Source organism: Phacochoerus africanus, chromosome 5 (assembly GCF_016906955.1).
Source record: "Phacochoerus africanus isolate WHEZ1 chromosome 5, ROS_Pafr_v1, whole genome shotgun sequence".
Taxonomy (NCBI): Eukaryota; Metazoa; Chordata; class Mammalia; order Artiodactyla; family Suidae; genus Phacochoerus; species Phacochoerus africanus.
Genome location: NC_062548.1, coordinates 86,326,931 through 86,349,905, shown reverse-complemented (window position 1 = coordinate 86,349,905; position 22,975 = coordinate 86,326,931).

Below are 22,975 nucleotides of genomic sequence, written 5' to 3'. Positions count from 1 at the left end.
ACATGGGGGAGCTTAGGGCTGGGAGAAAAAAAGGATAAGAGAAGAAAAGCACCTTGACAAAATCACAGGGCAAGTGGCAGAGTACACACTTAAATCCAAATTTTCTGAAATCCCTGCTCAAGCTCTTTCCACTATACTCCCAGATACCTCTGGTGAAACATGCAAAGGAGGATTTTTAGTATTTTTTTGCCTTAATATGTACACTATTATTAATGTAATATGTACACATTATTCCTTACCTTAAAAAATCATAAGTAAAATCATAAATATTATTACTGTGGGTGGGGGAGGAAGTTACATGGTAGTAAAGAGGTTAAATACATAGAACTTTCAAACAGAAGCCGCAAAGTTTATGTTACTGCAGAGCTACATATCTATGATGTCATAGTTAAAACATGCAAAAAGGTTAAACATATTTCTTATGTTAGAAAATAATAGCTTTTATTCAACTCATTCCAAACCTATGTATTCAATGGCCCCTTAAGACATGGGGGAAAAAATCATTGGCTTATTTTTGTATCAGAAATTCAGAGGAAGAAATAATTCCTCATGTTATTTTTCAATCATCCAGCTAAATTCAAGCTCCCTTTGACACTGATGCTATTCCCAATTCAACATTGCTAAATTTTAACTACCCTCCCTTTCAATTAGCTGGCTTTCTGTTTGCTTACTTTATCCGTGGTTATAGCCTTCCCTCATGGACCTAAGATCACTGTTTTCCTTTCTCTTTATGCTCTGTGAGCATCAAGTATCATGGGGCATGCGTGTAATTGTCATTCAGTGTGAAAAAGCCAGCTGGAGGTATCACAATCATGTCAATATACCAGTCAGCAAGAAAACCTCCAACCTTATTGTTTCTATTTAGATATAGTATTACATGGATGGAAAATTGCTGCTCCTACAAACTTCTGAGTGATATTACCATGTTTCTCATACTTTTATACAATCAACTAATAAAAATATGTGTGTATATATATGCATACATATTATTGAATTATATATATAAATATATACAATTGTGCCAAAGAAAATAAAATTTACCATATCTACATAATACAAGCAGAATCAGAAATTACTTAATTACTATATAAGTAAAAGATGGATTCTTAGGGCTCTGAGAAACTGTGAGAGGTTAAGTAGATGAGATCAGCTCACTCTCTTTAAGAACTGCAGTAAAATCCATCCAGCAAAGACTGCTGTTTTCTCTCTGCAGAAATTTCTCCAACCTTAGAGAGTATTTCTTTAGCTCTACCTTGATATTATATTATATGGTGTTTCATGCCTTCCCTGGGTACCAATGTACCATTCAATAATCACTTAAGCTCCTATCTATTGCTCAAAAAAACAGTGAAAAATGGGGGAAAAAAGTTTCACTACCACCACATAATATTCTTACATATTCAGAGCTAGTGGCCACAGGTAAGCGGAACTGAAAATGTAACAAGATGGAGAACATTTTATTTTCTTGATATCTTCTGGGGGGAGAATTACGTGTGATAAGAAAAGGCTATTTGCTAATACCTAAGATGACAGTGGAAGAAAAAGTGAGGCAGGCATTAGACAGTAACACAAATAGTTGACAAGTCACCCTCGAAAAAGGTTCAAATGTAGTCAACTACAGGGCCTACTTGTGCTGAGAGAGAATTCAAACTGGAGCCAAAACTGGATTCTTCAGGATAATAGAGAAGTATTGAGAACTGTCACAACAATATCCTCCTAACTTCCCCTACATAGCATAGTACCTTTACCCTAGTTAATGTTGCAACGAAGGCATGAATTTATTATCCTGCCAAGTATGCCTACGTGTCTTAATTAAGATACCCTGCTGAGTATCTGGGAAACTGGATGACTCTAAATGAGAAGTCTGAACCTTTTTTCCTTATCTCTGAACTAACCACTTAACATAAATCAATGGTTTCTAAAATATTTTAAGCTAAAATTTTTTTTATTCAAATGACAACTTGCCATTTAAAAAAATAATAATAATACTAACAAATTCTGAGTGATCCTAGGTGAAAATGGGGGAGAGTAATAGTAAAGAGCCTCAAACATTCTGAGTGCCCTTGGAGGAAGGGTTACAAACCACCAGACTACATGAACTCAAAAGCTTCTTCTAGGACTGAAATTGTAGGAACCTCATAAGCCTTTCCAAAGAATGAAATGGTTAATTTTAGATTGAAATCAGCAAACTGCAGAACAGACAGCTCCAAGCTCTCATTTCCCCACCAAAAAAAAAAGAAAGACAAAAACAAGGAAAGAAAGGAAAAATTGAAAAATAAGCACAAACTGTTGGAATCAACTTTATCAGAACTCTGGGAAAAAAGATTTATAACAACTAAGTCGATGTTGAATCAACAATAACAAACAACTTCAAGACAGTAAGAAAGCTTTGTGTCATTTTTACTTGCTGATGCCCCATCCCCTCCTCAGAATGGTGGTGATATCAAAGCAGCAGCAGTTCAGATTCCCACTGCAGGACCCTGGTCTCTGGTTTAAGAAGGAATATAGTAGAGCCTATTCACAAATGATTGTGTATGTCTGTTCTAAACAAGTGTGTGACTTCAAGCAGTAACACAATGTGCTCATTTCTATTTCACCTAACTAGGAATTCAGGCCATTAAAGCAGTTGGCATTAATCGAAAACACTGCAAGCCAAAGTAACAAACCTCAGATGCCTGAGCATCTGAGCAAAGGATTACGGTTAACACATACAACAGATCACCTAAGGCCTGAGAGCAAAAGCTGGGGAAAGTTTCTTCAACAAATTAGAATATATAAAAGCAGTCATATATGCAGGAAATTTTAGAAAACCATGTGCATGCTCAGAGTATGATGAATACTCAGAAAAGACTTGAGAATACACTAAGTTTTTACTTCAGACTGATCCCTAGGCTCAGTGCAAGCCTGACTAAGTGCTGAAGGACTGCTCTGGCAGACAGCCAACCTGCAAATACTAGGAGAGGTATTTGTTTGCTCAGCTCTGATATTCAAGGAAATCTCTGCCAAAATTCTGGCTGAACATAAGTTCAGGGACAAAGATCTCAGTGGCCACACACAACAAGGAATACAGTCCTGAAAAAACAGTTTGGAGAAGTTGTTAAACAAATGAACTATGGTAGCATTCATCAAAGAAAAAAATCATCAAACCCTAGGGAAAGAACATGAATTTGATTTCCACAGTTCCTACATTATTATTCAAGTGTTTAGTTTCAATACTCACAAGGCACACAAAGAAACAGAGAAAGTATACCTCATCCAAGGAAAAAATTAACTGACAAAAACTATCTCTGAGTGAAGTCCAAGTATTAGAATACTGACGTTGCAGGATTAAGTTATCTTAAAACAATTTTCTTAAATATATATGGGCAATTTAAGGAAAACATGGACAAAAGAACTAGAGGATATCAGGTAAACAAAATATAAGAAAAATGAGACTATGAGTAGAAAGATAGAAATTATACAAAGGTACCAAAAAGAAAATTCTTATGCTAAAAACTGTAATAACTGATATGAAAAATGCACCAACAGGGTTCCACATCCAATGTGATCCAGCAGAAGAAGGATTCATCGAATCTGAACATAGGGCAATTGAAAGTACCCAGTCTGAGGAATAGAAAGAAAACTGTGAAAAAAAGTGAACAGATCCTAAGAAAATTTTGTGATAACAACAGACAAACATACTCACTCTCCTGAAGGAGAAGAGAGAATAAGACAGAAAAAATATCTGAAGAAATACTGGAAAAGTTCCCAAATTTGTTGAAAAACATGAATCTACAAATCCCTGAAGCTCAACAAATCCCACATAGGATGAACTCAAAGAGACACACACTAAGACACAGTAGGCCACAAAAACAAGCCTCAATAAATTTTAAACTATTTAAATCATACAAAATATATTGTCTGATCTCAATTAAAGTTTTGTAGGAAGCTGGAAATTTTACTAAGAATTGGAAATTAAACAACATATTATTGAGTAACCGAAATCAACCTGGCAGCAACTCCAAAAGTGTTAACTGTCTTATCTGTGATGAAGTTATCATGGCTCAGCAGGACTAGATTCAGCAAGCAACTGCTGTGCAGAATCCTCTGGTCTCTGAGCAGCTGGAGCTCTCACTCCTGTACAAAGTGTATGCTGAGGATGACAACATCTATCAGCATAAGACAAGGACCTCTATAAAAAGTACTCATATAAAAAAGGCCTCCTTCAACAACTAGAGTACCTCCAACTAGCTGGTGGTCTAGCCATGGCTGTTCACCTTAGTTACTTGCCGTATGAAAGCAAGTTCTTCAAGCACTTCACTGAAGGTGTAAAAACTATCCAGGAGTTCTGTCATCAGGAAATGAAGGCCATGTGTAAGAAGAGTAACCACATCTACATCATCACATTGACCCAGGCCCCTGGTATCTTCACCCACATGGAGCACATGATCTACAGTATGGTACTACTAACATGTACATTTTCCACAAGGGCTTAGAGGCTAAGATCTCCCTTCTCTACTGACATGGACACTAAGATATCATCTACAAGTAGGGCTTGCCCTTGCCTGCCACTGCCATGCCTGCCCTTCCATCTCTCAGGTACTAGACATGTACAAAGGGTTTTGTGCGATTGTAAATGGTAAATTCACTCTCCCCACTTTTCCCTGTTAGACAATCTATGTTTTATTAAAGTGGATGCTGATGTAGAAACAAACAAAATTCATAGGATACAGTGAAGGCAGTATTCAGAGGGAAATTTATAACAATAAACATTTACATTTAAAAAGGAGATCTCAAATCAATGACCTAACTTTACAAATTAAGGGAGTAGAAACCAAAGCTAACAGAAATAAGGGAGTAATAAAAATCAGAGGGATATAAATAAAATAGAGAATAGAAAAACAGTAGCTAGAATCAAAGAAATTGAAGGTTCCTTCTTTGAAAAGATTAATAAAATTGACAAACCTTTAGCTAGACTGAGAAAGAGAAAAAGAAAGAGGACACAAATAACTAAAATAAAAAAATAACAGAGGACATTATAAATGATTTTACAGAAATAGAAAGGATTGTAAGAGAATACTAGAAAATTTTACTCCAGCAAATTCCTTGAAACACAAATTATCTAAACTGACTCAGGAAGAAACAGAAAATTTTAGCATACCTATAGCAAGTAAGGTGATCAAAACAACCAAAACTTCCCAACAAAGAAAAGTCCATGACCAGCTGGCTTCACTGCTGAGTTCTACCAAACATTTAGGAATTAACACCAATTCTTCTCAAACTCATGGGAAAAAAAAAAAAGAGGAGGAAGATGGAACACTTCCTAACTCACTTTCTCTATAAAGCCAACATAACCTGGATATTAAATTTTGATAAAGACATCAAATGCAAAGAAAAGTATAAATCAAGATCGCTTATGAACATAAATGTAAAAACCCTCAATGATATTAGCAAACCAAATCTAACAGCATATTAAAATAATTATATATCATGACCAAGTGGGATTTATTCCAGAAATGCCAGGTGGTTAAACAGAAGAAAATCCATCAATGTAATATACCACAATGATGAAATGCTGGGGGGTTGATGCGTGATCATCTCAATCAACCCAAAAAGGATTTGAGAAAAATCTACTACTCCTTCATGATAAATAACTCCAAAACCAGAAATAGAAGGGAACTTCCTCATCATGAAAAGGGGTATTTATGAACACCCACAGCTAACATCACACTCACTGGTGAAAGAGTGAAAACTTTCTCCCTAAGAATGGTAGTAAGACAAGGGCACACACTTTGACCATTGCTAATTAACATTGTACTGAAATTTGAATGAAAGACTTGTAAACTGAAAATTAGAAAATACTGCTTAAAAAAAGGAAAGACATCTTATGTTCATAAGTACAAAGACAACACTTTTAAAATGGCAATGTTACTTAAAGCAACCTGCAGATTCAATGCAATCCCTCTCAAAATTCCAATAGCTTTTTTTCGCAAAAATGGAAAAGGTGATCCTTCAAATTCATATGGAAATACAAAGGGCCCCAAATAGCCAAAACAATCTTGGAAAGAACAAAGTCAGATGACTCAAATTTTCTAATTTCAAAACTACTTACCAACCAACTACAGCAACAAAAGCCATCTGATAGTGGCTTAAGGGGAGACATACATACCAATGCAACAAGAGAGTCCAGAAATAAACCCATACATCTATGGTTGCTTAACATTTGAGAAGGATGCCAAGTCTGTTCCATAGGGAAAAGAACAGTCTTCAATAACAGTATGTGTGAAACTGAATTTCCATATGCAAAAGAATGAAACTGGACCCCTACTTCACATCATATACAAAAATTAACTCGAAGTGGAATAGTAATCTAAATACTATAGCTAAAAGCATAAAACTCACAGTAGAAAACACAGGAGTAAATCTTCATAACTTTTGGTTTGGTAATGAATTCTTAACAAGCATACTAAAAGTATGAGAAACAAAAGGAAAAATAAATACATCATACTTCATAAAAATTAAAATCTCTGCAGAAAAAGGACATTATCAAGAGAGTAAAGTCACCTTACAGAATAGAAGAAAATATCTGTACATCTTAACATCTGATGAGAGTTTAAGATCTAGAATAGACAAATAACCCCTACAATTCAACCCCAAAAAGACAAACAGCCCAATTCAAAAACTGACAAAGAACTTGAATAGATACTTTTCTAAAGATGATACACAAATGGCCAATCATGTAAAAAGATGCTTAATGATATGTGTGTGTGGAGGGGGGGCCTCAACATCATTAGTCACCTGGGAAATGAAAATGTAAATCACAAAGAGATACCACTTCACACCTACTACAATGCTCTAGTCTAAAAAACAGAAAATCACAAGTGTTGACAAAGATGTGGAGAAATTGGAACCTTCATACATTGCTGATGGAAATGTAAAGTGGTGTGGCTGCTGTGAAAAACAACTTGATGGTTCCTCAAAAAGCTAAACATAAAATTACCATAAGACCCAGCAATTGCACTCTTAAGTATATACACAAAAGATTTCAAAACAGGAACTGAAATATACTTGCTAATGTTTCTGCAAGCATTACGTACAATAATCAAAAGTATCCATTCATGGGTTAATGGATTAGCAACATGTAATATATATTCATTCTCAGTATCTTGGTGGGATGGGTTCCAGGACCCCCTATAGATACCAAAATCAGCTGATGTTCAAGTACCTTACATAAAATTGTGTGCTGTTTGCATATAACCTCTGCACAATCTCCTGTATACTTTAAACAATGTCTAAATTACTTATGATACCCAATACAATGTAAATGCTATGTAAATAGTTGCTGGCATGCTGCAAATTAAATTTTTGATTTTTGGAACTTTCTGGAATTTTTTTAGTATTTTCAATCCATGGTTGGTTAAATCTGGGGATGTAGAACACACAGATATGAAATGCTGACTGTTTAATCACAATACCTTTAATCACAAAAAGTAGTAAGTTCAAATACACTCCACAACATTTATGAACCTTACAAACATGCTAGGTGAAATAAGCCAGAGACAAAAAGATATTGTATAATTTCACCTTTATCAAATATCTTAAATAGGCAAATTGAGAGAACATAGGTTAGATGTTATCAGGGACTAGGGCATGGGAAGAATGGGGAGTTGTTGCTTAACGGTTACAGAGGTTCTGTTTGGATAGAAGAAAAAAAATTAGAAATAGATAGTGGGAAATGATTGTACAACATTGGTGAATGTAATTTATGCCAATATATTGTGTACTTCAAAAATAATTAAAATGGCAAATTTTGACATATACATTTTACCACAATAAAAAAAAATTAAGAGGTGAGATCTAATGAGGCTGTTTAATATTCCTTAGTACTTCACCTTTATTTCCGCTTTGTATCACTTGGTTGGTGATGCCTCTTTAGCATATCCAAAAATCTAGCAAAGTTCTCCTTAGGCTAGCACAGGAAAATCTATAGAAGAAGAAGCTGGAAGATACACATAACAGCCTACTCTTTTGCATTCAAAAATATAATTATTTATCCATAAAGCAACATAGAAATGAATAAAATTAATGTAAAATATAAACACTACATATAAACACATAGGGCAAAGGGTATACAACGTTTTCGCTGCAATAAGACTTCTGTTATTATAATTCTGCATGGGCCTTCCTGCTCCTCAACACATGTTGTATCTAATCTTTACATAATTTTTTTCCTCCTTACCTTGTTTATTTTTGCTATAGAGTTAAAATGTTAAATATGACACCAACACTGTTTTGTTGCTAGGAAGCAATGTTTCCATGAACTTCATTAAGAGTCTCTTCCTTGTCTTATTTGAAGATTACCACTGCTGAAATGTCTCCTGCATTCTGCTGTCTTCATAGGGCAGCCCCTTCTTCTGGGTTTCTCCATGAGTTCAACCTCTGATTTTTGCCTTCCACAAGCTACACCTGATTAACTTTGGTCTTTCTGACTAAACAGGTCAGCACAGAACAACCTGATTTAAAAATATATCATTTTGCTCTAAAGCCTAACCATCATTAGGAAGGCAGAACTGATCTTTTTCATGGTCTGTATGCATATGCATAGTGAGGTAAGAGGGTAGAGGAGAGAATTATCTTATGTTAGAGGTTCTGGCTCCAAATGAAGTTCACCCTTCCGATATCCATGATATTCAGTGGAGAGCTTTTGGAGGAGGTAGAGATGTCTAAAAGAGGGATTGATAGTGGGAAGAGAAAGAAAGAGAAGGAATATAAGAGACACTGGTGAGGGATATCTACAATATCTATCCAGTGATTAGAAGTGCAGAATAGAGAAGAAGGGAATTCAAAGCTTACAGAGACCAGAAGAAGCTGAAAGAGACCAGTTGTTTTTTGGTATGAGAATAGAGTGGACAAAAAGAAAGCTTGAGGTTCTAATGGGATAGAACCTTAAATAGGAGGAGTTTTCAGTAGCATACTGAGATTCAAAAACTGAAAATCTCAGGAGAGGTCAAAGAGCAAGGGACTCAAAGAAGCAGAAAATGACATGGGAAAGGAATAATTTTAGAAGTAGTAGGACCTAAAGGATAGCACAGAAGGCAAGCAAAGAGTGAGGGGCAAGACAATACCTCATAGAATGTAAGGTAGGAGGAGTCACTTGGATTTGGCAGATGAGGGGTTATGAATAATATTTAAGAACGTTGTTTCTTTCTGGTTATGGTACTGGGAGTCACACAACAATGACCTGAGGGTGGTGAAGTAGGCAGGGAATGTCAATATGTAAGACATTCTTTCCAAAAGGTCAATAATGAAAACAAAAACAGCAAGAGGAAAATGGCCTGTTGAAGTAAAAAGGCAGAATGAGGGTTTCTATTTTATTAACACAGTTAAAATTCTAAGATCGGGGTGAAACTCACAGAAAAGTAAATCAAGTCATGGAGAGGGAAGGGCTCAACTGATGCAGGAAAGTGTAAAGTAGAAGAAAATGACTGAAATTCAGGACACAGCGGAAAACCTAGACTTGGGAAAGAGGAAGACAACTTACAAAACAGAGACAGGAGAAATTAAAAGTCCAAACAGAAGAAGGCACAGAGGAATCACCCACGATGACTTCAAAAGCCTTGTTGGCAGGCCCAGTGTTCTCTGATGAAAATGAAAAGAGAAGAGGTGGTTTTCGGATTCAAAGGCATAAAAATGATGTGAAAGAGTCAGCAAGATAAGGAGTAAGCAAGAGATGAATAAAGGAACTACCAAAACAATAGGCAAATGCCCTCTTTGGAAGCAGTGGGAGTTTGAGGAAAACCTAGATTTCATTAAAGCAGTTGTTGAGAGATCCACGTGTAGAAGAAACAAAGGATGGTGGAACATTTGCTTATGAGAAAAAGCAAGGTTCCTAAGAGATATGCAGAGGGCAGAACAGGAGAGGAAGCCAGGGGGCAAGACAGAACTGTGGGGAAGGAATGAGATAGACATATTCTGAACCTGCTAGGGAAAGCCGTGTCTATCTTATTTACCAGCATGACTCTCCAAAACTGGTTGGAATTTCATTAAAGATGTGGGTTCAGTAAAGGAAAGGCTAGCTGGTTCCTGATTGGCAAATGATACTTGCCACCTCTTCCCCTAGGCTCAGGAGAGGAATGTGTGGTGCTGAAAGGGACAGATTTTGTTTTCACTCCTGTTGGCTGCCGGCATGGGGCCCAGCAAAAGCAGAGTCACGCAAGTGCAAACTTGCTGCTTTTTAAGCAACGAGCTGGCAGGGAAGAGATCCTCTCTTTATCATGTATTTATTTATTTATAATTTGTATACCATCCATATCCAAATGGATTTGAGGCAGTTTGCAATAAAAACACATGTACACATGTCACAAGATAACTTAAAATAAAGGTCAGAGAGAGTCTAGAAAAAGTAGGCTAGATCTTGTAGCATGTTGCTCTGCAGAAAAAGTAGCTATGAAGAGGAGACAGCCTGAGGAAAAATGTTTCTAGGAGGCGCCTTTCCATTACTAGTTCTGTCCATGACAACCACAAGGGAAAACCTTTTATCTGGGAGTTTACCCAAAGCAAAGGTCCCAAGCCCAGGGAGAGCAGAGTAGGATCTGATGCTCAGTGAGAAGATGCTGCCAAATGTATGTGTATGGTTCCCACTGCCCCCAGTCCCAGAGGGAACACTGCTGGGGGTGTGAATGGCTTTCCTGAGGTTGGCAGAAAAGATGGATCCACCTCTGTCTCCAGGAGACTTATCAGATGAAGCTCTTGAATGCCAAAGCTAGTGTAAGCTAAAGGCAAAAGGTCCAGACCCCAGGGCCTTGGAATCAGCTCCATTTCTCTACTTCCTTTATACACAGTCTCTTCTTCACATGCATTAAAACCTCACCAAGGCTGGTTTTCAGGTCTGCACAAAAGACCACTGAACACCATCCAAGAAGTCCTCACTCTCCAAGAATCCTAATGGAGCAGCACCACTGTGATCACACACAGGGCAGGCACAATGACCAAGTGGAAACCAGAGGCCTGCCATCCAGTACCAATGGGTGTCTGTAACCTCCCTTTGTGCTCCCACACAATGCAGCTTTCTTGCTACACAGGACAGAATGCTGCTGTAAGAAATTTCAGAGAGAGGCCCTCTATTCTCACACTACGCACCACTGCCGGTGTCCACATAAAGCTGACCATAGGCAAAGCACTGCTCACAGGCTATACAAAGTTGGTAGTGACCGGTAACTGCTAACAATGTGATCTTCTGTGACCACAGACAAACTCTCCATAGTTGGCTATGGCTGCCACTGGGATTTTTGTATAAAATGGGCAATATAAATGAGATAAGGGATCTCATAGTCCCTGAATCTTCTGCTAGTAAAATTCAAAGGCAGATATATTTATTAGTGAAAGTAATAAACAATAAATAGAAAAATGCTTAGAGCACTTACATCAGAAGGGATGAAATGTAAAGACATACACGTTTCTACTAATTTAGTTCTATTCCCATTTGATCGAAGAAGATGGTTCTCTCCTTTGTGCTTGACACAGCTGAGGCCACCTGAGGAGTTACAAGTATTCTAGGACAATGATATTTCTGGAAAATGCAAAGATCTAGATGCCACTGGCATAGAGAAGAGCCACGTTTTGGTCCATTCATGCTTTTCCTAACTATGGCCTCCCCTAAGACTGAAGAAATGAGTCTCATGGGAATTCACAGAGAGCAATTAGTTTGCACCAGCCTCATCAGCAATAAGGTCATTGCTTGATCAGTTCATGCCACTGTGCCCATCACCTCTCAAGGTCAAAAAGTTGGGAAGATGGGACATCACATTGTCTCCATCAAGGGGCTAGTTTTCAAGCATAATGAATCCAAGATTTACTGCATTTCTCCAGCAAGCTGAGCAATACACTAATTCCTTGTTCTCATAAGGAGATGAAAACAGAGGAAGAAGTTACAATCTCAGTGTTTGTGGAAATCACCCACTGTAGCTATTTTATTCACTAAAGATGTGCTTCCTGCCCCCCATTATTCTAGGCAATCAGGTATTGAATTTTACTATATTTGCTACACTAATGGTTTCTCCTAATATCCCCACCCACCCTAACCACTAGTTGAGTTCAAATACCTTGACATCTGTCTCCATAACTTTAGTCTTTCTCTCCACCCAGCCTGAGAGAGAGGCTTGCCTTCTCTTCATTCTGTGTCATGATCTACAGTAATAGGTTCAAGAGGGCGGAAACTTGGTTCCAGCCTCCCTGATGCTTTGACTCACCCTCGTAAAAAGTTATTGGTGTCAGTACTGGTCTAGCAATTGCCTTTCCCCCCCACGCCCCCTGGCTTCTATAATTTTACTTCCCCCTGCTGCACCATACAATAAACTCTAATGAGCGCTCACATTCTTTCACCAAGCACCCGCCAACACCATGTCAAACAGGGAGAGAAAAATAACTTCCTGCAGAAAACCCACATGGCCATGAAGATCTAAGCAAATTAACCAACTTACAGAAGCATGTCACACCTTACAGAAATGGGAATCCATCAAATATGGGGAAAAGAGAGAATATTATCTGTGTTCAGGAACAGCATCAGGCCTAGTTCACCAGATAAAAAGGGGGGAAGGGGTAAAAAAGAAAGAAAAACAACAACAAAAAGAACCTAAGAACCTGAGCTGGAAATAACTTTTCAATATTTTGTCCTAGGATTTGTGTTATACACTTCAATATGTAGGAATCCCAATATGTATGACCTGTTCACACTTTTATAGTTAATTTCACCAGGAAATGAACCACCATTCCTTAGCCCCCTACTATGTGCTAGGCGTGATTATCTTCATTATCTAAGAGTGGAAATATAGGTTTAGAATCATTTTTCTCCCCTTCCCCATACACATTTTCTGAATATTCCCATCAAATATATGTATATGTGTGTGTGTGTCTATAATCATCACACCTGTTAAAGACACAAATGAACACTTGGTTTATCTCCTTTCCCTTTTCCTAGCTCACATCCAGATGATTTCAGCTTAGAATACTCCAGGAACTGTGGGAAAAAGAAGTGAACAGCTCTGCTTGTGAAACTACCACACAACCACTGTAATAATTTTCCTGCATAGGACCCCATGCTTCTTGCAGGAAGAAGGAAGACATGACTGAGCAGCTGCCTAACGTGGAGCTCCCCGTGGAGGTCGTGCTTTTCCTCCTTGGGCCTCCTGCGCCACCATGACCTCATGAGCACTCACTAAGCCTCTCCTCCAGTGGCTACTACATAAAAAGCAAGAGAGCTCACACACATGAAAAAAAAAAGCGGGGAGAAGCACACATAAATGCCAGTATCAGAGAGAACAGGCTGGGGCAGTGCTGACTACCAGGGGAAAAACTAACAGATGAGTCCCCAGGGTACAAGACAGGGTGCAGGGAAGTTAAACATGAAGATGAGAATGAAGGATTACCGAAAAAGCCTTTTACAAAATGTTGCTTTGTAAATTTTTGTATACTTGTTAATTTCTTCCTTGAATACCCCCTGTGGTAATAGCTGAAAAACTTTTAGAATATTCAAGATTTTCATACATTTAAAGGGATAGCTGGAGATTAGCAAATCCAAGTAAGAATGCCCCATAAGCTCTGGACAAGGAAGATGTACGTTCTAGGTAGAATTAGTGATGCTGATGCTGAAGAGGAGGAGAGATAAACCAAGACTCTTATCTCATGGACCACTTAGTATGTGAGGAAGTGGGCTCAGGAAGCAAAGAAACTTATCTGTGGGCACACAGCAACTAATTGGGAGAGCCAGAGCATGAACATATGCTTTCTGATTTCAATGACAAGGCTCCATTGCCACTGAAACTAAACTCCACCCAGTTAGGTTAGCCTCCTAGCCGGCAATATGTGCTCTAATTAATCCTTGCTTCACCTGGATCCTAGGTTCATCATAGAAAATCACTTTCCTCTGGACATGATCCATTTGAAATTTCTATGGCTCCAGGACCAGTTACCTATAGCTAAGATTCTCAAGTGTTTCACGCTGTCCCTTTATGTCTGATGGGTGATGTTCATGCATATAGCACTGGATTTCTTGTGTTAACACAATAAGCCTTGTGACTCTAAGCCTTGAAGCTATCCCCTTTCTTACCATCCAGTGATTGCATTGGTATGTAAGAGAATGTGAGTGACACTGCTTATCCAAGTAATCAGATCCCTGCTTTGGTAGGAACTCAAGTCCCTTTTATAATTCTCTCTACCTGCTGAAGCCCTTGCCTAAAGTACTTCTGGAAGCTTCCAGAGTATCTCACAGCATCTGAGTTGTTCTTTGTGCTTCAGTCTTTCCAGCTGTTCTATTAATGTTAGTGTTTCTCTTTTGGCTGCACTTTACTTCTGGGGAGATACGTGGCAAAGCATTCTCTCCATTTCGCGTGACATTCTATCATAGAGGCCAAAAGGCAATGTTCTTTGAGCCCCTATATGTGATGTGTATATACAGCCTCTATCATCTCAGGGCTCAGATATGCATCAAGGGGTGGGATCAGGAACAAACTCCAGGAGCAGCTGCCATGAGGATATAGGCTACTATCTGATGATTAAGGCTTTGGCATCACACTCTCACCCTTAGACTGATGCCCTTCAGCCCATAACAATGGATGTTATGGATATGGCACTGCATGTTACTCATTCTGTTCCACTGATTAGTCAAACTGGCCCAGTCATGCCTAAATTCCAGCAACAGATAGTAGAAGACTTCACAGTACCCTAAAACTAGCAATTTTAATTTACATAAAACAAATACAAGTCAAACAAAATCTCTACTAATTATTTTTCCTAGAATCAAATTATCTGATTCATCTCACAATGGTTTATAACAGGTCACCATGTTGCAAAACTAGGGTGAAGGTGGCTGGCCCATAGGAGGAAAGCAAAACCATCACCTAGCCATTTCCAAAGTGGACATGCCAGCATCATTTTCATTCCTTTTTGATTAGGGGCTGCACTCCATTTCCACAGTTGGAGCATTTCCCTGGCAAAGGTAGTGCTTTCATTATTTCTGCAACATTCATAATGGTGTTCCCAAAGCCTCAAACACTCTCAACTCTATTCCCACTGAGGGAAAGACTGTCCAAATGTTAACCACCATGCAAGACCCAAATGCCTCCTCTACCAGGAAACATTCCCTGATGCCATCGGCCCATGCTCTTCATCTCATCAAGTAAACCTGAAAGTCTGCAATGCTCTTTTGTCAAAGATACTTATACTGAATGGCACGCAGTATGTGCCATTTGGCTGACTGAAATGCTAAGAATGAAGAAATTAGATGGTTATGTTGGGGCTTCTCTGTCACTTAGAATCCAGGGTTGAATTCCATAATGTTTCATCTTCTTTGGTAAATTTCCTTTCTACAATGAACAATACGAAATAAAATTTCTCACAACCTTATTTGTTTAAAAAATACTATATTTGGGGCATTTGAACATTTTATATATTCATGTATCTACTTATAAATGCTTTCACAGGCTCAATACATTTTTTTCAAAAAAAAGAGTAAGTTATATAGGAAACATCATTTATACTGACAAAGTAAAAGATGATAATTCCAGAGTACACAAAACTTATACATCTCTATCCATTGATCTATTTATCTAAAGAGAAACCTAGTGGCTTCATGGCTAGAACACTCCCACCCATGCTCTGCAGTGAACAGAAGTGGAATGTTCTATAAGGTAATCAGGTTGCCTGAAAGCAAAGCAGATTCTCTATAATTCCCATTTTTATAGAAATTTATAACACCATATGAATCCAAGTGGTATAATAGCCACCACCTCCTCCTTATACTTTACACTGGAGTTGCCTTTGTGTCTTTCTTTTGGGAGAGGTAAATTTGAGGGTAGTAGCCACTATTTACAGTAAAAGGCTGTTATAGCATTTTTCAAGGAGCCAAAATAAAAAAGCGTTATAAGTGGGGGATGTGGTGAAAGCAAGAAACAGTATACCTTAGGGAGCTTCTCAAGGGCTTTCAGAATTGAATAGCATCCATGGTGGATAAAAACCTAGAGGCGAGGTGAAGGTAAAGAAATTTTCTTGCACCTTTTTGACTAAAAGGATAAAGGTAGTCAAATGGACTGTGATTTGTTCCAGGGGAATATGTCATCATCCACACATATTTGTTGAGATGTCCTTCTGGATCCCAATCATGCTGCTGTGAATCCCACACTTCTTGTATTAAGCTCCAGGCAAAGGAAACAACCTTCACAGAGCCCCAGCCCTTCTCCAGGATTCCCCTGCCTCTGAGTTAGCTGTGTTCTTAACCACACATGCTTTTGGGGATGGTTACTTTCAGAGTCATCTAGTCCATTGCTTTGCATTCTCCAATTATACATAACTATTTATTTAGGGTTTACTATGAGCAGAGCAGAGTGGAGAGTTAAAGATGTTTGCAACATATTGAGAGTTTCTAACTGAGCTGGGGTGATCCTATGCTATGAAAGTACTACTTTGGCTTAAAGAAAAAAGAGGGAGGTGAGAATAGGGGAGGGAAAGGAAGGAAAAGGAATGGGAAGGGGGCAGAGGCAAGAGATTTTACTGTTAATCATAAGCACTCACTTAACCTCAAGTGATCAGAGGTTTCTTGGAAAAAGTGGACAGGTTAGACTTGGAAGCAGAGCACAGGAGTGGCCTTTGACCTTGCCTGACAGTCTGATAGTTTAGCTCAAACAGATTTTCCCAAACTGATCTGCAGTACATTTTGGGGGAATTATGAAGGTGTGATCTAAAGAGGGAAGGGGAAGAGAGATAAAAATCAAATATGACTGGATTCATATTTGAATCTGGATTCACCAGATTTTTTAAAGACAGGAGCACATAATCTTTTAATACACTAATATTCATTGTAAATCTGCAAGACAGGGGCATAGCAAATAGTATTTCCCAAATCAGTTTAATGGAAAGCAAATTTTTCACTGAAGGAAGTCATAGGACTTGTTAAATAAGCCACAGCGTAGAAATGATATTGCACATAAGTGACCTACATCAGGACTGACAAAGGGAGAAAAGTCATTCTCCTTGGGCCTTCTTCTGTGGTGCAAAGGAATAACTCTTGGATCTGCTTTGAGTTCAAGACCTCTCTGACACAATCCTTTCTTTACTTCTCAATGTGAATTTTGCCTTCTAATGTAAAACATCAAAAGCACTGTTTCTGCTGACCAATAACAGTATTGGTTGCCGCAGGAGGGATAAGAATCTGACACACATAACATTTGGGGCCCTCTCAGAGCATGGCCTACTAGTTAACCTCTTCAAGGCAGACAGAAGTGGCTCCCTCTAGAATGTGGCTGGGCAAATATCTGTTTCCCACGCCATCAGCATAATAAGAAAATCCACTATAGATTAGTTCTTTTAATTCAAGGTACCATCAGACTGAAATGCTACACTATTCCCATACTTAAGTGACTGACTTCCCAAATTAAGTGACTGGAGGCAATTTTCATTCTATTTTAAAATTTGCCTTTTCTACCAATAGCACAGGATATCTCTCCCTGCTCCATTACCAGGGATAGTGCAGGTTTTTTACTTTGATTTCCAAGTCAGCTTTTTAAGACATCGTGTTCATGCAAGTGGACTCAAGGCCTTCAGAAGTAGGTCAGGCATTTGCTGGAGGTCATTACAAGGCTACAAAATAGAGCATGCCTAATTCTGTTATTTCTGAAGATTTTTTTCATCTCTCTCATGTGCATAGAAGACAATCAGTACTTAATTAAATTTTGGAACTGTTCCTGAAAATTTCAGACTGTCAAAGATGCCTGTGACCTCCTTTCACCCCAGTCACCCAAGGGAGGTTTAAATAAAAGCATGTAAAAGGAATGAAGTAGGCTTGTCCACCAAAGACATGATAAAGTATATCAATTGTTATACTTCTGTTTTAAATCCTGATGCTTAAAACATTCCAGCAAGAAAATCCTTAGTACATAGAATTCATAGATGGAATGATCTAGTTGTGAGTTTCATCTTTTCATTTTACACAGAGTGGAGTTACTTAACTGAGGTAACTGGTAATGCAATGATATTCCAACAATCACTCTGGTGAGAATGATTCAGAAACATCAACTAACATTAGATGGTGAGGAGACTTGTAGTGGCCAGGTCTTGTCCTCCAAGATGAGACACTCAATTCCCTAGCTACTGAGTATGTGATGAGTGATGGCTAGAAATGCCTTCTGAGAGTCCTTGGCTGAAGAGAGCCGCCTCATCAAGATTAGTACCTATTCCTGAAACAACCCACATCCAATGTCAGCTCTGAAGAATCTACCCGTTGAACCAATTGGTAGACAACTCTGAAGGACCATCTCAGCTGCAGAGCATTGCATGGGATCAGATGAGGCCTTTGTTGTCTCTGTATTGTAGTCTTGTTGCTCCTTTGGACCAACCTTGCTCCCCTCACTCCTCGTAGGTTTTGTTCCTAGAATATTCCCCAATCAACTACTTTCATGCTAATCATCATCTCAGAGGCTGCTTTCCAGAAAGAATCATCTGAAACAGAATTCAAACCCTCAGGATATCTTTGCAGTCCCTAATGCAGACGTGCAGGCATCTTACAGTACACCTTACTGGATGGGCTTTTATATATATATATGTATAATTTCATTAAAGTTTCCTGATGGTAAAATTTGTGAAGGAAGACAGAATATAGTGTGGGAGTTCCCATTGTGGCACAGCGGAAAGGAATCTGACTAGGAACCATGAGGTTGTGGGTTCACTCCCTGGCCTCGCTCAGTGGGTTAAGGATCCTGTGTTGTCATGAGCTGTGGTGTAGGTCACAGATGCATCTTGGATCTGATGTTGCCATTTCTGTAGCATAGGCCAGCAGGTATAGCTCCAATTGGACCCCTAGCCTGGGAACTTCCTTCCACATGCTGTGGTGTAGCCCTAAAAAAGCAAAAAAGCAAAAAAAAAAAAAAAAGAATATAGTATGGACAATTTAGTTGTCAGGAACAAATTCCCTGGCTAGAACTGTCAGTTCAATGGAACCTTCTTTCTCCCTCTTCCTTGTATGGCAACACAGAAATATAAACTTGATAGTAGAAATAGAAGACAATGTCTCATTACAGCAAGTTTCTTTTCAGTGAGTAAGAAGGCATTTATCAAAGTAAGCCTCGTCAACAATCAACTTTGGACTGCAGCCACTTATTAATGAAGGGGAGGAGATAATTTTTAATCTCCTGGGGATCACTTCTCAATTGACTTCATACTGTGGGTTTTATTCAACAAGAATTATGAGCTGTTTCTGTGCTTGCAGAGACCCAATATTTTTATTGTATGGCATTGTCCCCAACTCTGCCCCACTCTGTCTTGACATTAAAACATATTCACAGACACTGGCCAATATTGCTTTATTTTATCTTGACATTGTTAGGCTGTCTCCATAAATTCACAGGGCTGTGCCATTAGATTATGAAAAGATATGAATTATCACATTTAAGTAATGGAGAAATCAGCATTATATTTAAAACATTATGAAAACCTTCTGAATATGTTTGAACAGGTGGAAAGCAAAAAAGCCAAATACTGAGAATTCCAGGGATTTGGGGTTTGGTCTGCATGAATTCATTATTCAAACTAACCAGGGGCTAGTTATACCATTTTAAAATAGAGATAAACTTGATATAAGAACCAAGCAACTGGAGGATCATAGGATCAGAGACAAGATGGCTGACAGAAGAACTTGAGTACAGCCACTCTCACAAAAACGTCAAAAATCACAAGTACCTGCTGAACAACCAAAGACAAAAAATGCTAGAACCTACCAAAAAAGATATTTTACATCCAAAGACAAATAAGGCTCAATGAGATGGTAGGGTGCATTCATTATATAACCAAATGCCATAACCTCTGCAAGAGTGACTCACAGACTGGAAAATGATTATATTGCAGAGGTTCTCCCACAGGAATGAGAGCTCCGAGCCTCATGTCAATCACTCCAACCCAAGGGACTGGCATTAGGAGGAGGAACACCCCATTTGGCTTTGAAGGCCAATGGGGCTTGAGTGCAAAACCTCCACAGGACTAGGAGAAAAAGAAACTCCACACTTGGAGAGTTCACACAAGGTTTCACATGCACTGGAACCCAGGGCAAAGCAGTGACTCCATAAGACCTTGGGCCAGACCTACCTGCAGGACGTGGAGGGTCTCCTGGGGAGGCAGGAGTCAGCTGTGGCTCATTGTGGGGGCAAGAACACTGGTCACAGATGCCCCAAGGAATATTTATCAGCTTGAGTTCTCCCAGAAGAACTACTTTCCTTCAGCCTGTGGAAAAGAGAACACAAAAACAGAAAGTTAGACAAAATGAGATGTCAGGGAGATATATTCCAGACAATATAACAAGATAAAACATCAAAGAAAAACTATATATTCCAGACAAAATAACAAGATAAAACCCCAAAGAACAACTATCTGAAAAAGGATTCAGAGTAATGAGAATAAAAAAGATCCAAGATCTTGGAAAAAGAATGGAGGCACAGACTGAGAAGATACAACAAATGTTTAACAAAGAACTAGAAAATTTAAAGAACAAAGAGAGATGAACAATACAATAACTGAAATGAAAAATTCACTAGAAAGTATCAATAGTAGAATAAATGAGGCAGAAGAATGAATAAATGAGCTAGAAGACAGAGTGGTAGAAATCACTGCCATAGAACAAAATAAAAAAGAATGAGAATAAATTAGGACAGCTTCAGAGACCTCTGAGACAACAATTAAACACACCAACATTTGCATTAAGAGGTCCCAGAAGGAGAAGAAGAGAGAAAGGGCCTGAGAAAATCTTTCAAGGGATAATAGCTGAAAACTTCCTGAACATAGGAAAGGAAACACTCCACTCCAGGAAGCACAGAGAGTCCCATACTGGATAAACCACAGAGGAACATGCCAAGACCCATATTGATAAAAGACAAAAAGTCAAAGAGAAATTATTTAATGCAACAAGGAAAAAGCAACATACAGCATAAAAAGGAATTCCCAAAATGTTATCAGCTGGTTTTACCGCAGAAACTACAGGCCAAAGGGAATGGTAGATATATTTAAAGTGATGAAAGGAAAAAAGTACAACCAAGAATACTCTACCCAGGAAGGCTCTTGTTCAGATTCAGCAGATAAATCAAAAGTTTTACAGACAGGCAAAAGCTAAGAGAATTTAGTGTCATCAAACAAGCTTTACAACTAATGCTAAAGTAATTTCTCTACGCAGAAAAGAAAAGGCCACAACTTTTGGAAATGAGAAAATTATAAGTGGGAAACTTCACAGGTAAAAGCAAATGTAGAGTAAAATAAGGAAATCATCCATACACAAATATAGTATCAAAACCAACAATCATGAGAGTAGAAATGCAGGATATTGGAAATTCACTTGGAAGTAAAAGACCAGTGGCTTAAAACAATCTTGTGTGTATACTGACCCCTATAATAAATCCAAATGGTGGCCGCAAACCAAAATTCTACAATAGACACATGCACAAAACAAAAAAAAGAAAAAGCAATCAAGAACAACACTAAAGCCAATCATCAAATTGTAGGAAAACAGAACAAAGGGGGGAAAAAAAACCTACAAAAACAAACAATTAACAAAATGTCAGTAAGAACATACACATCAATAATTACCTTAAATGTAAACAGATTAAATGCTCCCACCAAAAGAAATAGACTGAGGAGTTCTCACTGTGGCTCAGGAGGTTAAGAATGCAACATTGTCTCTGTAATGATCTGGATTCAATCACTGGCCTCACTAAGTTGATTTAAGGATCCAGCATTGCTGGCAAGCTGCACCATAGGTCACAGATGTGGCTAGGATCTGGTATTGCCATGACTGCGGCATAGGTCACAGCTGTAGCTCCAATCCAACCCCTGGCCTGAGATTTTCCATTTGCTGCAGGTGCAGATATAAAAAGAAAATAAAAAATAAATAAGAAACTGACTGGCTGAATAGATACAAAAGCAAGACCTGTATATATGCCCTCTATCAGAGACCCACTTCAGATCTAAGACTACATATGGCCTGAAAGAGATGGGATGGAAAAAGAAAGGTATTGCCTTAAAGTGGAAATCAAAAGGAAGCTGGAGTTAACACTACACATATCAGACAAATATACTTTAAAATAAAAATGGTAACAAGAGACAAAGAAGGACACTACATAATGATCACAGGATCAATCCAAGAAGATATAACAATTGTAAACATATATGCACCCAACACAAGATCACCTCAGTATATAAGGCAACTGCTAACAACCATAAAAGGAGAAATCAATTGCTTCTCGGCCTTTTGGCTAAGATCAAGTGTAAAGGAGAAATTAACAGTAACATAATAATAATGGGGGACTTTAACACCTCAGTTACATCAATGGACACATCATCCAGTCAGGAAATCAAAGAGAAAACATAGGCCTTAAATGGTACATTAAACCAGATTGACTTAATTGATCTTTATGGAACATTCCATCTGAAAACAGCAGAATACACTTTCTTCTCTAATGTACATAGAACTTTCTCCAGGAGAAATCATATGCTGGGCCACAAAGCAAGCCTTGGTAAATTAAAGGAAACTGAAATCATATCAAGCATCTTTTTTCACCACAATGCTATGTGATTAGAAACCAACTACAAGAAAAAGACTGTTTAAAAAAAAAAAAGGAAATCAAAAGGTGCCTAGAGACAAATGACAACAAAAATATGATGATACAAAACTATGGGGTGCAGTAAAAAGCAGTTCTAAGAGGGAATTTTATAGCAATACAATCTTATGTTAGGAAACAAGAAAAAATCTCAAATACACAAACTAACCATACAACTAAAGCAACCAGAGAAAGAAAAACAAAATCCAGTTAATTAGAAACAATCATAAAGATCTGAGAAGAAACAAACGAAATAGAGATGAACCAACAATAGAAAAGATCAATGAAACTAAAAGCTCATTCTTTGTAAAGATCAACAAAATTGATAAACCTCTAGCCAGACTCACTAAAAAAAAAAAAAAGAGCCAGGGATC